This window comes from Mauremys reevesii, linkage group 6 (genome assembly GCF_016161935.1).
Source record: "Mauremys reevesii isolate NIE-2019 linkage group 6, ASM1616193v1, whole genome shotgun sequence".
NCBI classification, from domain to species: Eukaryota; Metazoa; Chordata; order Testudines; family Geoemydidae; genus Mauremys; species Mauremys reevesii.
This window is the reverse complement of record NC_052628.1, coordinates 15021417-15036271: the sequence shown is the minus strand read 5'-3', so window position 1 is coordinate 15036271 and position 14855 is coordinate 15021417. Positions and strand designations below refer to the sequence as shown.

General features: G+C 44.5%; 1 long non-coding RNA gene across 1 annotated transcript; it reads left to right on the top strand.

Annotated features, from left to right (window-relative positions):
* Nucleotides 1-2070: 2070 nt before the first annotated feature.
* Nucleotides 2071-14586, top strand: LOC120408398. The gene is made up of 3 exons (XR_005600669.1): nt 2071-2242; nt 6094-6218; nt 13977-14586. It is a non-coding gene; the product is annotated as an uncharacterized LOC120408398 (long non-coding RNA).
* The last annotated feature ends 269 nt before the right edge of the window (nt 14587-14855 follow it).

The window sequence follows — 14855 nt, the reverse complement described above, 5'->3', positions numbered from 1 at the left end:
TCCATTCAAAACTGAAAATGAGTTAAATGCAAATTGTGTTTATACTCTTACAAGTGCAATAGAATGTCTATCTCTGGTTCAAGTGTCCTCTGTAAAGCTTCTATCTTCCTCAGCTTCATGGGTACCAATAACTTCCTGTGACTCTAACTGGAGTTGTGGGGGTGCATCAATAGATTGTCAGAGGAGGTCCGTTCAAATATCTAACTTGAACATTAAATAGTTTCAGAAAACTTAACTTTACAGGGCCAAAATTCTTAAAGGTGTCCACTAATTTTTGATTTCTCAATTTTAGGTGCTCAACTTGTCACAATTAGGTGGACAATTCGGGAAGTGTCTTTGTGGGTGGTCAGCTCCAGGACTGGGCAGGGGTGCAAAGGTAGCTTAAATATTCCTTTTTTTACTCTCCATTCCTGAGCTGTGCTGAGTATTCCTTGGCCACAGCTCAGGATCAGAGTCCAATGCTGCAGGCAGGTTGGAGTACATTTTTCAGGAGCAAAAGAGAGATTTGTCACTGCTCACAAACACAGCCCCCAAACCACTATAGAGCTTTGGCTACAGTAATGAACAGATGCTAGTAGTGTTATCTTGTCCACTGACCTCTTGCTTCCATCCCCATACACTTCGGGTGTATTTTCAGTTGTGATTGGTCGGATTAAAAGTTGCCTGGTCCTGAGATCAAATAAGACTCCCACGTGCACATGCAAAAGCACTAGCTACACTCAGGCCATATACCTGTAAGGCAGAGGTAGAGTTTTCTAGGAAACTGAAACATAAGAGCTCTTTGCTGTTAAATGATGCCGGCAAATGATAAGAGAAGCAGTTGGGAGGGGCTTCTGGGAGTGTGAGAGAGACTGTGGTTTTGATTCACAGAAGAGAGAATGTGGGGAAGGGAGGAACAAAAACAATTAGCAAAAATAAGAAAAACTGTAAATAGATCCACGCATCAAGCCTCTCCAGGCAGCATTTCCCCTCAAAGTGTGACTTAAAAAATGTTTAAAAGGGAAAATGGCCAATCACTTCACCAAGGAAAGCGAGATATGCACAACCAAAGTCTGCCAACCAATTTCCTTTTGCAACATGCCTTACTTTGGCTCATGGTAGATACCATCTGCAATATCCACATTGCTTAGTGCTCAACGCTTTAGGCTACTGCTACTCCTTGGAAAGCTGTTGAGATGGGGTTGCATAACTGTGAACTAGAGATGGGACCAACATGGAATGCCAAATCTGACATCTTATGTGTATGTCCATGCATGTGCGCACACACCAGTGTAAAGTACTGATCTGAATTCAAACTTCACCCGTCAGGCCCATCACTATTAACATGCCTTTTTTAAAAAACTCTGTTTCTATACTACCTGACATGCAAGGATCTCAAAGTGGTCTACAGACAAGAAAGTATGTATTACAAGGGTTAATTCAAACAGCCCCAGAGTGATGTTATGGACAGGCTGAAACACAAAGAGGTGGAAAAATTCTATGCTAACGCTATTATTACAGAAAAAGAACCTTCTTCTCAGCCTCCGTAGAAGCTGCCAAATTCCACCCTAAGGAACTATCCAGGGTAGTAAACCACTTCATTAGTCCTGAGTGCCTACAGCCAGTGATTGTTCCACTGGGGACAACTACTTAGGGTCAGAGAGAGTGACAAAGACTCTGTAGTCCAGGGGTTAGGGCATTCATCTGAGAGTCCCTGTGTCCAGTCTCCCTGAACCAATGACTCTTTCATTATTTATCCCAGAGTGGAACAGCTTCAACAGGAGAGAGTTAAAGCCTCACCTGCTGGAGTCCTGTGATTGCATCAGAATCTCAGCTTTCCATTTGGAAAAAGTAAGTCTCTAGCCCTCATAGTTGCAAAGAAAACTTTGAAAATGTGAAGTGATTGTACCCTAAATGTTCAGACACCAGTGTGATGGGGTGGATCAGCCCTGCACTGGTACAACAGGGGTTAATCCTTCCCTCTTAGCAGAAGAAGCCCCGCCCCTGAGGCTCTGCCAGTGCATGCTCCACCTGGGAGTCAGGTATAAAAGCCTGCAGAGCTGCTCAGTCAGGACTGACTGCTGGGGAAGAAGGATGCTTAGTGGAGGCTCCAGCCCCTGACTGTAGAAACCAGAGAGTCTGAGGCCCAGACTAGAGCCAGTTGCCCACAGCTAGTCAACAGGAGTTGGAGTCCTAACAAGTTACCTGCTCCAGGGAGCTTGGAGACCCCGACTACAAATGGACCCCAGCTTCAGGACACATGGTAGGAAGTGGCCCAGGGGGGTGGAGTGAGTGGTACCTCGCACCTGAAGAAGGTCAGCATGTTGTGGAAGGATCCCTGCTGACTGCGTGGTGACCACACTCACCGCTGACAGGGCCCTGGCCTGGGACCTGGTGGAGAGGGAGGGGCTGGGTCCCCCTACCGCCTTTGCCACCACCTACCCCAGGTGGCGGCCTACTTCTTTGACTCTGGTCACTAGGCCACATAGCCCTGACCCCAAGGGCAGTTGTATTGACTGTGGCCACTAGGTTGCATAGCCCTGACTTCAAGGATGCCTTGTAGGGACTCCGGCCGCTAGGCTGCATTACCCCACTAGGGGAGGGGAAGTAGATGGACTCTGGCCCTTGGGCCTCACTGTGCTAACTGCAGAGGGGTTTAGAACATGGACTTGGGCGTGGAGAGGCTGTTACCTCCCACCCCCTTGACTTACGGGGCCGTCGAGGTACTAGCCCCACCACAACCAGAGAGCAAATAAAAAGAACCCAACACTTATTTTCTAAAAATCACATGCTCTTTTTCAGAGGGGTGGGGGCCTGACCCATGTCTTTTGAATGCTTGGAGATTGCAATATCTCATGTATCCATTAGCAGGCTTTTCCCCTTTGTTTATTAGAGCACTGGACTATGACTCAGGACCTGGGCTTTATTCCCAACTCTGCCATTGGCCTGCTGGGTGACCCTGAGCCAGTGGTTCCCAAACTGGGGTTTGAGAACCCCTGGGGGTTGGTGAAATGTTACAGGGAGTTCTCAGGGGGGAATTCCCTAATGGTGGCCACAGCTCTCCATAGGGACCCCAGGCAGCACGGGGCCAGTAGCCCAGAGCCCCTGGACTGCCAAAGGCTAAGCAGATCAAAGCAAGCATATCTATCACAGTGAGGAGATTTAAACTTCAAGGCTCCTTATAAGAAATGGAAAGGGAGGTGGATATTTTTTGCTGTTTTTAAAATTAAATAGGCAGCTAGTGTTGTTTTTAAAATTATTATGAAGAACAAGTTTAAGCTTTGTTGTAACATGCGTTGTTTGCCTGGACTGCTCAAGACCTGAATGCTTGTGTAGGAGGAACTCTTTGAGTTGGCTTCTTAAATCCCTTCATGCTGTTTCACATCTGATACTCCTTGATGAAACATAGGAGCCTTGTCTTATAACAGGCTTATTCAAAGTTTTACAAGCTACGAAAGTGAGATCTTGGAAGAGTGTTGCCGTTTTCATAATGTAATAAAAATACTGTAATGATTAATGATTGATAATAAATAGCGTGTAATACGCATGTCATAAAAACAAATTTTATATTTCCAAGATCACTGCTTTTATAATTTATACTCAGGTAAAGGAGAAAATCCCTGAAAATATTCATTTTTAGGACGGGGTTCATGAGACTTGACATCTTAGTGAAAGGGGTTCACAGGTTGTTAAAGTTTGGAACCACTGCCCTGAGCAAATCTGTGCTTCAGTTTCCCCACTCTGTAAAATGGGGATGATACTTCCCTCCCTCCATAAAGCGCTCTGAGATCTACAAATGAGAAGTGCTACATAAGAACTAGGTATTATTGTTACATGTGTAACCAAATGACAACAAATAAACCTCTGCATAGGTAAGGAAATTCACAACTATTTCTCAAGCTCTGTCCCTCACATAAGCATTGTGTACCTAAGCTGGAGGTACTTCAGCTACCATCTCTCCTGCTATGTCCCTTCAAGACTCCTGAGATCAACTGAATTATCTTTGCTCTTTTTCTCTTGAGGTTCTACCTGAACACGCTGGATAGAAACAGGGCCTTCTCCTGTAAGGGCCCCAGTCTGTTGAACTTCTTCCTTGAGAATGTTTGCTAGAGCTGCTCTGTGGATCTCTTCATGCCTCAGGTTTTAAGCCTTTCTGTCTGAGTCAGTTCATTTTGGATCTTTTTTTGGGGGGGCTTCTTTTTCACTTGCTCTTTATTCTGGATTTTTTTCCTCTAGGCCCATTTTTGTTTGGCAGAGAGGCTGGCTCTCTGAGTCATTGGGCCTAGCCTGATATTTTCATTACTGACGTATTCTCTCTTGTGGAGAAACCCCCAGATGCTGAAAGATGCTAAGTAATTGGTCTGACAACAGACTCCAAATATGTGGTGGATGTTCCAGCATGTTACATATGCTTTAAATTGTAATAATAACAGGTAGTTAATAATTGAATTTCATCCTTGATTCGATAGTCTAGGTTTTGTGGGAGTTTGCTTTAGTTTTACTGTGTGTGGTTTATTTTGTAATCCTTCTGTAGGCAAAGGCAGATGTGAGCCATTATTTCTTAATCTGGATAAACGTGTTCCTCAATTTATGGTGGTTCATCTTTCCCAACTTGCACAAAATTTTCCCTGAGTGTCTTCCACTCCTTTGTCCTGTCTAGTCTCAAATGATTCAAGCAATAGGACTTAAACCACCTCCTTTTGAAAACCTTTTCCCAGTGTAAAAAATATCCTGAATATATTCAGCATTATTAAGCCAGTGTGTGAATACTGTCTCATGCATAGGGCCCTACCAAATTCGCAGTCCATTCTGGTCAATTTCACGGTCGGAGGATTTTAAAAATCATAAATTTCATGATTTCAGCTATTTAAACCTGAAACTTCACGGTGTTGTAATTGTAGGGGTCCTGACCCAAAAAGGAGTTGTGCGGGGGTTGCAAGGTTATTGCGCAGGAGGTTGCGGTACTGCTACCTTTACTTCCGTGCTTCTGCTAACGGCGGTGCTGCCTTCAGAGCTGGGCAGCTGGAGGGTGGTGGCTGCTGGCCGGGACTGCCACCAGCAGCAGCACAGAAGTAAGGATGGTATGGTATGGTATGGGAGTGTCACCCTTACTTCTGAGCTGCTGCCTGCAGAGCTGGGCCCCCAGTCAGCAGCCACCACTCTCTGGCCACCCAGCTCTGAAGGCAGCAATACAGAAGTAAGGATGGCATAGTATGGTATTGCCATGCTTACTTCTGTGCTGCTGCTGGCGGGGCGCTGCCTGCAGAGCTGGGCACCCAACCAACAGCCACTGCTCTCTGACCACCCCGTTTTGAAGGCAGCGCAGAAGTAAGGGTGGCAATACCACATTGCCCCTAAAATAATCTTGTGAGCCCCCTGGTTCAGGACCCCCAATTTGAGAAACGCTGGTCTCCGCCCATGAAATCTGTTTGGTATCGGGTAAAAGCACACAAGACCAGATTTCACAGGTGGAGACCAGATTTCATGGTCCATGACACATTTTTCATGGCTGTGAATTTAGTAGGGCCCTATTTATGCATCACAATAAGTTCACTTATAAGTAGGGCCCTATCAAATTTGTGGCCACAAAAAACATATTACGGACTATGAAATCTGGTTGTTTGAGTACTTTTACCGTATAGTATAGTAGTAAAAGTATACAAAAGTACAGTCTTTCTCAGACTGGGGGTCCTGACCCAAAAGGGAGTCACAAGCCTATAGTAGTGGGGTTGTGGTATTACCACCCTTTACTTCTGCACTGCCTTCTGAGCTGAGCAGCTGGAGAGCAGCAGCTGTTGGCTGGGCGCCCAGCTGTTGGCTGGGCGCCCAGCTCTGAAGGCAGCATTGCCAGCAGCAGAAACATAAGGATGACTCTTCTGAGCCATAGGGCTCCTGAAGGGGATAAAAGACCACCAGAATGGATTCAGCTGCGAAGGCAGTCTAAATGAGACATCTAAGTTGTTACTACTACTGACACATCCCGGTTTAGGGAAATGGTGTCTCTTTAAGCTGAAATCAACGGATATAACATTTAACTCTTGAGACAGTCAGGCATCGCCAGTAATAGGAATGAGACAGATCTACTATTGCTTCCATTTCCCTTCCTTCCACTAGTCTTCTGAGCCAATGTGAGGAAGGACAGCTGCTCCCCAGGAAAGGCATCTCTGAGTCTGAGTTAGCACACTTGGCCAGAGCGTCATTGGATGTAAACAGAAACACAGTGACTGTAAACAGAAATGGTGAGTGGAAACACAGAGCATGCAGCTGAACATCTGTTATTTATATTGTCTGTCTGTCCCATTTGTTGTTGGTATCTGTAATAAGCAGGGGTCAGCTAAGCTGTTGTGTTATCAGTCCAAAAATATAAGTTTGGACAAGCTAAATGCAAACCAACTAATGTGTGTCAGGTTAACCACATACAGTGCTTGCTACATTACCCTGAGTGTAGGGTCAAGTATTCAGAAAGAGTTGTCTATGTGGCTGCAACTGGGTAATTGTGCATGAAAAATGTGCAATCGCATGAGTAGAACAAGTGACTGAATATGCAACTGCATATTTTGCATGCATTGTTAAGCTGTGTTGCATGCAGGAGATCTCCTAAAGACAGGGCTCCAGGCAGCTGCCAGCATTTTGAGCACTATGTTGTAGGGCTTGTCTTCGCTACGGGGGCACATCGACCTAAGTTACACTACTCCAGCTACATTATTAGTGTAGCTGGAGTCAGTGTAGCTTAGGTTGACTTATCTCAGTGTCTTCACTGCTCTGCGTCAACGGGAGATGCTCTGCGGTCGACTTCCCTTACTCTTCTCGGAGAGCCGGAATAGCGGGGTCAACCGGAGAGCGCTCTGCCATCGATTTAGCGGGACTTCACTAAATCACCCCCTGATGCCTTAAGTTAAATCTAAACCTGTTAGACCAGGGATGGGCAAACTATGGCCCGCGGGCCGGATCCGGCCCTTCAGGGCTTTGGATCCGGCCCGCGGGATTACCCCTGGTGGTGCTGCGGGCCCGGCGCTGCTCTCAGAAGCAGCCCCCGGGCCAGGAGGCAAAGGGCTCCATGTGCGCACGCAAAGCCCTCTGCCCCCCCCCCCTCCAGGGGCCACAGCACTTCCTGGAGTGGCGTGGGGACAGGGCAGGCATGCAGGGAGCCTGCCTTGGCCCTGGTGTGCGCCACTGCCACCCCGGAGCCACTTTAGGTAAGCGGCACCGGGCTGGAGCTCAAACCCCTCCTGCCCCCCGCCCCCCAACTTCCTGCCCTAAGCCCTCTGCCTGTATCTCGCACCCCTTCTGCACCCAACTCCCTGCCCTGAGCCCCTTTCTGAACTCCTCTGCATTCCAACCACCTGCCCTGAGCTCCCTGCGGCACCCTGCACCCCGTGCACCCCAACTCCCTGCCCTGAGCCCCGTCCTGCACTCCACACTCCTCCTGTACCCCAACCCCCTTCCCTGAGCCCCCTCTTACACTCTGCACCCCTTCTCTGTCCCTATCCCTTGTCCTGAGCCCCTTCCTCCACATCCCGCACTCCACCCCCCATGCCCTGGCCCTGCATACAATTTCCTCACCCAGATGTGGCCCGCGCCCCAAAAAGTTTGCCCACCCCTGTGTTAGACCCTATGTGAATGTTTCCATGGTTGCTACCACTTGTAGAAATAAACTGATCGTAGCAGCGATAGAAAATTGGTGTCACAAAAGCCTAGGGTAGGCAAGGCCAAAGTGGGGAAGCATAGGTGCCTACCCACTAATGTAGATCATACAGGATACGCCGATTTTCAACAATAGAGCTTTAACTTGTGCCTGTGTATGGACAAAACCAGGTGATTGCGTGCTAAATATGCACCTTTACTTGCACAGCGCCCTGCTGCATACACACAGTGGATGCAAAGTAAGCAAAATATAAATTGCAAAATAAGCAGCTGTGTACATAAGTGTTTGATTATATGATAATTTTTGTTGCAAAAGCACATGAAACAACTTAACTGTGCTTCCAGATATGAATTTACTTATGTGATTACACATTCTGCTCATCCAGCTGCATCTTTTTATTATAATGCATGTGTTTCTGGCTCTGCCTGTTGGAGAGACAAGTTGGGTGAGGTAATATATTTTATTAGACCAACTTCTGCAGGTGAGCTTTTGAGCTCACACAGAGCTCTTCCTTTTCAGATCATCCATTGTTTTCTGTAGGCTGCCAAGATCTATGAAATACTACATACAACACATGGCTACCCCTCTGAAACCTGCATACAATTAGACATTTTCAAAAATTGCTCTAAGAGGCATAACTTTCCATAGTGATTTTTAATGGGTCAGATTTTTATGACTAGGATTTTGGGTGCAAAAAAACCCCTCCAATTTAATTTGACTACAAGCATCTTTTTTGCATGCAAATTGATATATATATATATATCTCCAATGCAGGCACAAATTAAAGGTTTTGCATGCCCACAAACATACAGCTGGTGCAGAAAATTATGACCACAATTTTAAGAGCTTGGTTGAGACCCCTTTAGTTCTAATGGGCCAAATTCAATCCTCATGTAATCAGGCACAACTACATTGACTCAGTGCTTTCACTGGGGCTGAATCTGAGCCAATGTCATCAGACATCAGCAGGCAGAAGGAGTTTAGTTAGCTAGTCTGGAGCTAAAACTGAGTTAAGGTTCCTATTAGTGCTTATGACTTTGTCTGGATCATATTTATTCGTTGTACACACACACACACACACACACACACACACACACACACACACACACACACACACACACACACACACACACACACACACACACACACACACACACACACACACACACACACACACACACAATCTTGGACAAACACCGCAATTGTGTTTTGTAATCTTTTCTGGGAGAAAAATGCCTGATCCCAGTGTTGTTTTTAATAAATCTTGCTCTAGATTCGTAGAGGAGAAGGGGGCAAGGTGTTTACTAAATTCACCAGCATACACCGCATACCAACACTGCACATTGCTTACCGGTGTAGCATTTACACTTTATCCAATTCTTCCTCTTGTGCTCTGAGCCAGCACACACTATTAAAGGCTGAATTGTGAGACATGTGCCATTGTACTTCCCTCACTTCACTGTACCAAGTCATCTTTATTCATTCATATAGGACCCAATTCTGTAGAAACGCTTCGATTAAAACACCTTTTTACACCAGTGGGAATAATGCAGGGCTGCCCGGGTGGGGGCGGCAAGTGTGCCAATTTGCCCCAGGCCCCACAGGGGCCCCGTGAGACCTGGCCCGGCGGCGGTCCAGGTCTTCGGTGGCATTTCAGCAGCAGGGGGCCCTTAAGTGCTGCCGGAGACCCAGACCGCCGCCGGGTGAGTACAAGCACCGCAGCTCCCCCACTTTGCCCCAGGCCCCCTGAATCCTCTGGGTGGCCCTGGACTCATGCCAGAAGGAATTTTAACAAGACAGAACCTACCGAGGGGTATACCACAGAGTAATAGCAGTAAGGGGGGGGAAAAGAGCTCCTGCATTGCTTAAAGTAAAGTTTGATTGGGGCACACACACCTCTAGAATTGAGGTATGGGTAAGCTGCAAAGTGAAGCAATCAAAAGTCAAGAAACTTCAAAAGTTTTCTCGTGCAGCATTAACTGGTCCATGATGATAACAGAACAGGTTGAAAAATGCTGATTATGTTTTTGCAGAATATTTTTGATAAATCTTTTCTTTTTTAATTTCCCTTGATAAAACTTTTTCAACAAAAACAAACAAAATGTGGGGGGGAAGTTCTCAAACTTTTTTTACCAAACCTTCCAAATTTAAATTTGGGGGTTCTGTTACAAAAGTGGAAAATTTTGTCCAAAATGAAAACTTTCCTCCAATTTTTTTCAGTCAAAAAGCCATTTTCCACCAAAATAGTTTTATGCAAAATATTCAACCAGCTCTAATTAATAACACACAGAGTACAATCCAATGTGTATGAAGTTTTCCTTGTAAAATATTATCCAGGTAAACCCAGGTTATCCAAAGGTCCAGGGGACATCCTGAAGCTTTGGCTAATCAGTGGCTTGGATAATTAGGTGCTCCAGTCCTGTACAACTCCTAGGGCTATTTTTCTCATGATGAGGCCCATTTACACTGCTGTGCCAGTGTTAAAGGACCTTAATGTGCGCTCAGGGCCAGCTTTATGAAGGGCGGGGCCCGATTTGAATACCCGGCGGCAGTCCGGAAATAAGCTTAGCTTCCAGAATTCCCTTGCTGGAATTTTTCAGCCTTTAACAATAATTCAGTGCTAGTTTGGTTGTGGGGCGGGTTGGTTGGTTGTTCTTTCCTGCACTTAATTCCTCTGAATTTTTGAGGGGGTGAAAAAGGAAACCCCAAAGCAGCTGAAGAGCTCACCTCAGAATTTCAGAGTTTAACTACAAAGCCCCTATTTGTCTTTAGATGGGTCTGGTATTTGGAGTGTTGCTCATCTAGGTGATTTTATAGCAAGTCTTGAAATTTGTTCTTAAATACCCAACTCCTGCAGTTGTGATAATCGCAGCTTTCATTTAATAACTAAACAAAGCTTCCAGTCTGTATGACTGTGGAGAAAAGCTGTAAAATGTGACCTCACTGTAGCCTACAAACGAGAAGGCAGAGAAAAACAACCCATTTTAATCTCATGATTTTTAAGCCAATCTCATGATTTTTGTTAAGGGCCAGGATCCTGATTTGTGAATGCTTGAGGCTGGCGGCACTCTGACTGAGTAGCTCAGATGACTCACAATAGACATAGTGTCTCAGTGGAGCATCTGAATGTAAAAGCACATGCAGCCCCCTTTCATAGAGATCATCACCGAGAAAAGCAATCACCTGATGCCTAAAGCACCAGCAAAGCCTGTCACATGCTGCCTCAGGCTCATTCAATGAATGTCACACACTGAGTTTTCACCTTGCTCTCTGTTAGGCAGCTGTCCAGAAGGAGATCTTGCCAAAAGGCATGGCAGCACTCCACCCTGACCTGGGTACAATTAGTCTCTCTCCTCTTGAGACTCTAAGTTCCTCTGTGCAAGATGAATGAAATATTAAGGGGAAAGAAATGGGTACATTTCAGTGCCATTGCACCACATCCCTCCCCCAGCAGTTCCACCTGGGTAGAGTAACATGTGGGGGGTGTGCAGGCTGGTTGTAGACCCCCCCACACACACACCTCAAAGGTGAGCACCTGGTGCAGCATCAAACCTCTTACTGGCAAAGTTTAAATCCTATCTGGGAACCTCACACCCTATGTTACACCTGTAGAAGGAGCGAACTAAGCCCACTGGTGAATGGATTTTGCTGTGTGTCCTGATCTTTGGGTGTTTATGAGCAAAACTGCATCTCGTGTTTATTTTGTATATGCTCTATTACAAGAGCAGCCAAAGAGTTCTACCCTGTGAGCCCCACCTGCCTTCCTACCACGTTTAATGTGTTGGGGGCGGCCCTTTGCCAGTAGAGAGCGGTGCAAACTGGGACCTGCAGTCTCTACAGCAACACTGCCATATTAAACATGAGAACAATAACAATCCGTTCGATTGGATCTTAGTTAAGTATGGCTCTCAGGCGCCTGTCAATGTAGCAGCCCAACTGACAGCTGGGTAAATCATATTCCGGAGTCTATGGTTTCCTGATACGCAACTTCACTTTTAAAAAATCCACATGCGCATTTTAAAACAATATCTTCTCACCTGGCGTGAAGCAGAGAAACCTGCAGGGAGAGGCCTTTCCAGCCATCAAACGGATCTTTCTAACATAGGTGCCCTACTGTTGGCTGGCAGCAGGTTCCTCATTTTTATTTGCCCAGACAGAAGCACTTGTCTGTAATAACAGCTCTGTGTAATCCTGTGTGAAACGAATGAGCATGTTATCTGGAACCTGACATGCTGTTATCTCAAGTGCTGTATCAGCTCGAAGCCTAAGCTACTCTGTAAGATATGAAAGATCAGGTTCCAGCTAAGAGACAGCTCCTCTTGCTTTACCTAGAGGGAGACTCTTTTATGGCTCCCCTGGTAGGACTGCTGTGTACAAATCACAGGAGTCCTGGTTTAGCTTATCAGCTGTGGTAATCTGCAAGATATACCTGCCGGGCGTCCAGCCTCTTGAAGCGGAAATCTGCTAATTGGTTAAATCCATTCTAATGTCTGGCCCTAAGCTGGCAGATACAATACAATCGAGTTTTCATTCTGTGAGTGCAAAGACAAGGGAAAATCAAGAGATTATGGGGTTTTTATTTATTTATAGTAGGGCTGTCAATTAATCGCAGTTAACTCACGCAATTAACTCAAAAAAACTAATCACAATTAATCGCAGTTTTAATCACACTGTTAAACAATAGAACACCAATTGAAATTTATTAAATATTTTGGATGTTTTTTCTACATTTTCATATGTTGTATTCTGTGTAATTGAAATCAAAGTGTATATTTTTTATTACAAATATTTGCACTGTAAAAATGATAAACAGAAGAAATAGTATTTTTCAGTTCACCTCATACAAGTACTGTAGTGCAATCTTTGTTGTGAAAGTGCAACTTACAAATGTAGATTGTTTTCTTACATAACTGTTTTGTTTTTGAGTGCAATGTAAAACTTTAGAGCCTACAAGTCCACTCAGTCCTCCTTCTTCTTCAGTCAATCACTAATCAAACAAGTTTTGTTTACATTTACAACAATTTAAGCCCATTGCTTCTTGTCCTATCCTCAGAGGTTAAGAACAACATTTTTTCTCCTTCCTCCTTGTAACAACCTTTTATGTACTTAAACTGTTATGTCCCCTCTCAGTCTTCTCTTCTCCAGACTAAACAAACCCAATCTTTTCAATCTTCCCTCATAGGTCATGTTTTCTAGACCTTTAATCATTTTTGTTGCTCTTCTCGGAACTTTCTCCAATTTGTCCACATCTTTCCTGAAATGTGGTGACCAGAACTGGACACAATACTGCAGTTGCAGCCTAATCAGCGCAGAGTAGAGCAGAAGAATTACTTCTCATGTCTTGCTTACAACACTCCTGCTAATACATCCCAGAATGATGTTTGCTTTTTTTGCAACAGCATTACACCGTTGACTCATATTTAGCTTGTGATCCACTATGACACCCAGATCCCTTTCCACAGTACTCCTTCCTAGGCAGTCATTTCCCATTTTGTACATGTGCAACTGAGTGTTCCTAATTGGAGTACTTTGCATTTGTCCTTATTGAATTTCATCCTATTTACTTCAGACCATTTCTCCAGTTTGTCCAGATTTTGAATTTTAATCCTATCCTCCAAAGCACTTGCAACCCCTCCCAGCTTGGTATCATTTGCAAACTTTATAAGTTTACTCTGTATACCATTATCTAAATCATTAATGAAGATATTGAACAGAACCAGACCCAGAACCGATCCTTGCGGAACCTCTCTCGTTATGTCCTTTCAGCATGATTGTGAACCACTGATAACTCTCTGGAAACAGTTTTCCAATGAATTATGCACCCACCTTATAGTAGCGCCATCTAGGTTGCATTTCTCTAGTTTGTTTATGAGAAAATCATGCAAGACGGTATCAAAAGCCTTACTAAAGTCAAGATATACCACATCTACCATTTTCCCCCCCATCCACAAGGCTTGTTACCCTGTCAAAGAAAGCTGTCAGGTTGGTTCTTGACAAATCCATGCTGACTGTTATTTATCACCTTATTATCTTCTAAGTGTTTGCAAATTGATTGCTTAATTATTTGCTCCATTATCTTTCCGGTTATAGAAGTTAAGCTGACTGATCTGTAATTCCCCAGGTTGTCCTTATTTCCCTTTTTATAAATGGTATTCTATTATTGTTTTACAGTGCAATTAATTGCGATTAATTTTTTTAATCATGATTAACTTTTAATTGCTTGTTGGCCGTAATTTATATCCATCTGATAGCTGCAAAAGTACAAACAGACCCAGAAGGGCAAAGCTTTTAACAATCTTCTTTTCTTTATTTTCATATATCTGTGTGGGGACATACCCAAATCCTGCAACAGAAGAATTGGCTCCGTAACTCCCATTGACTACTTCTTCTTACAGTAATACAGTAGGTCTTATTCTATGTTTCATCATGGAAGCAATGCTTTAGAGGAGAAGGATTAAGATAAGATCCTTGGAGCTACATAGGAACTTCAATACTGGCTCAGAGCAGCGGCCCATCTAGTCCTTTGTTGTCTGAGACCATGGCTGGCACTAGACACTTCAGTGGAAGGTTCCAAAATATAACTCCATAATTCACAAGGGCAGAATAACATGTACATAGGAGATGTTTTATTCTAATGCCAGACACATCCACTGGCCTCTTCAACTAGCCATCCGTGGAGAGACTCTAGTGTACTCTGTGCTGTGGTGGTGGTGATGTGCCAGGAGGATGGGGACAGGCGTGTCAGGAGAGGTCCAGTTTTTTATTTTTGTTTTGTTTTTTGAGGAGTAGAAGTTCTGCTAGAACCAAGCCCACTTTAGTGCTAATGCACACTTGTCTAGTTAATCTTGAGAGGACTATGCTGTTCTCAAACCCTCAGATAACTATTTCACAGAGCTGCCACTTCAGCTGAAATTTCTCTAGCTTGGTCTCGTCCTCAAAGACATTTTACAGAAAAGTTCTCCAGTGAATCTGTGCAGTCATTTCTGAAATATGAGTGTAAGATGTCTGTCTTCCTCTCTAGGCACTTTTCATTTCATTCTTCAAAAATGTTTCAGGGTTTTTTCTATACACTCAATGAAGAAACGCTGCTGCATTTTTAACATTAGAAAGAGCAGCAGTATTTATTATTGGTATTAAATATTGCCCAGAGGCCCCAATCATAGCCAGAGATTTAATGTGCTAGGTTCTATACAAACACAGAGGAAGAGACAGTCCCTGCCCTGAGGAGTGT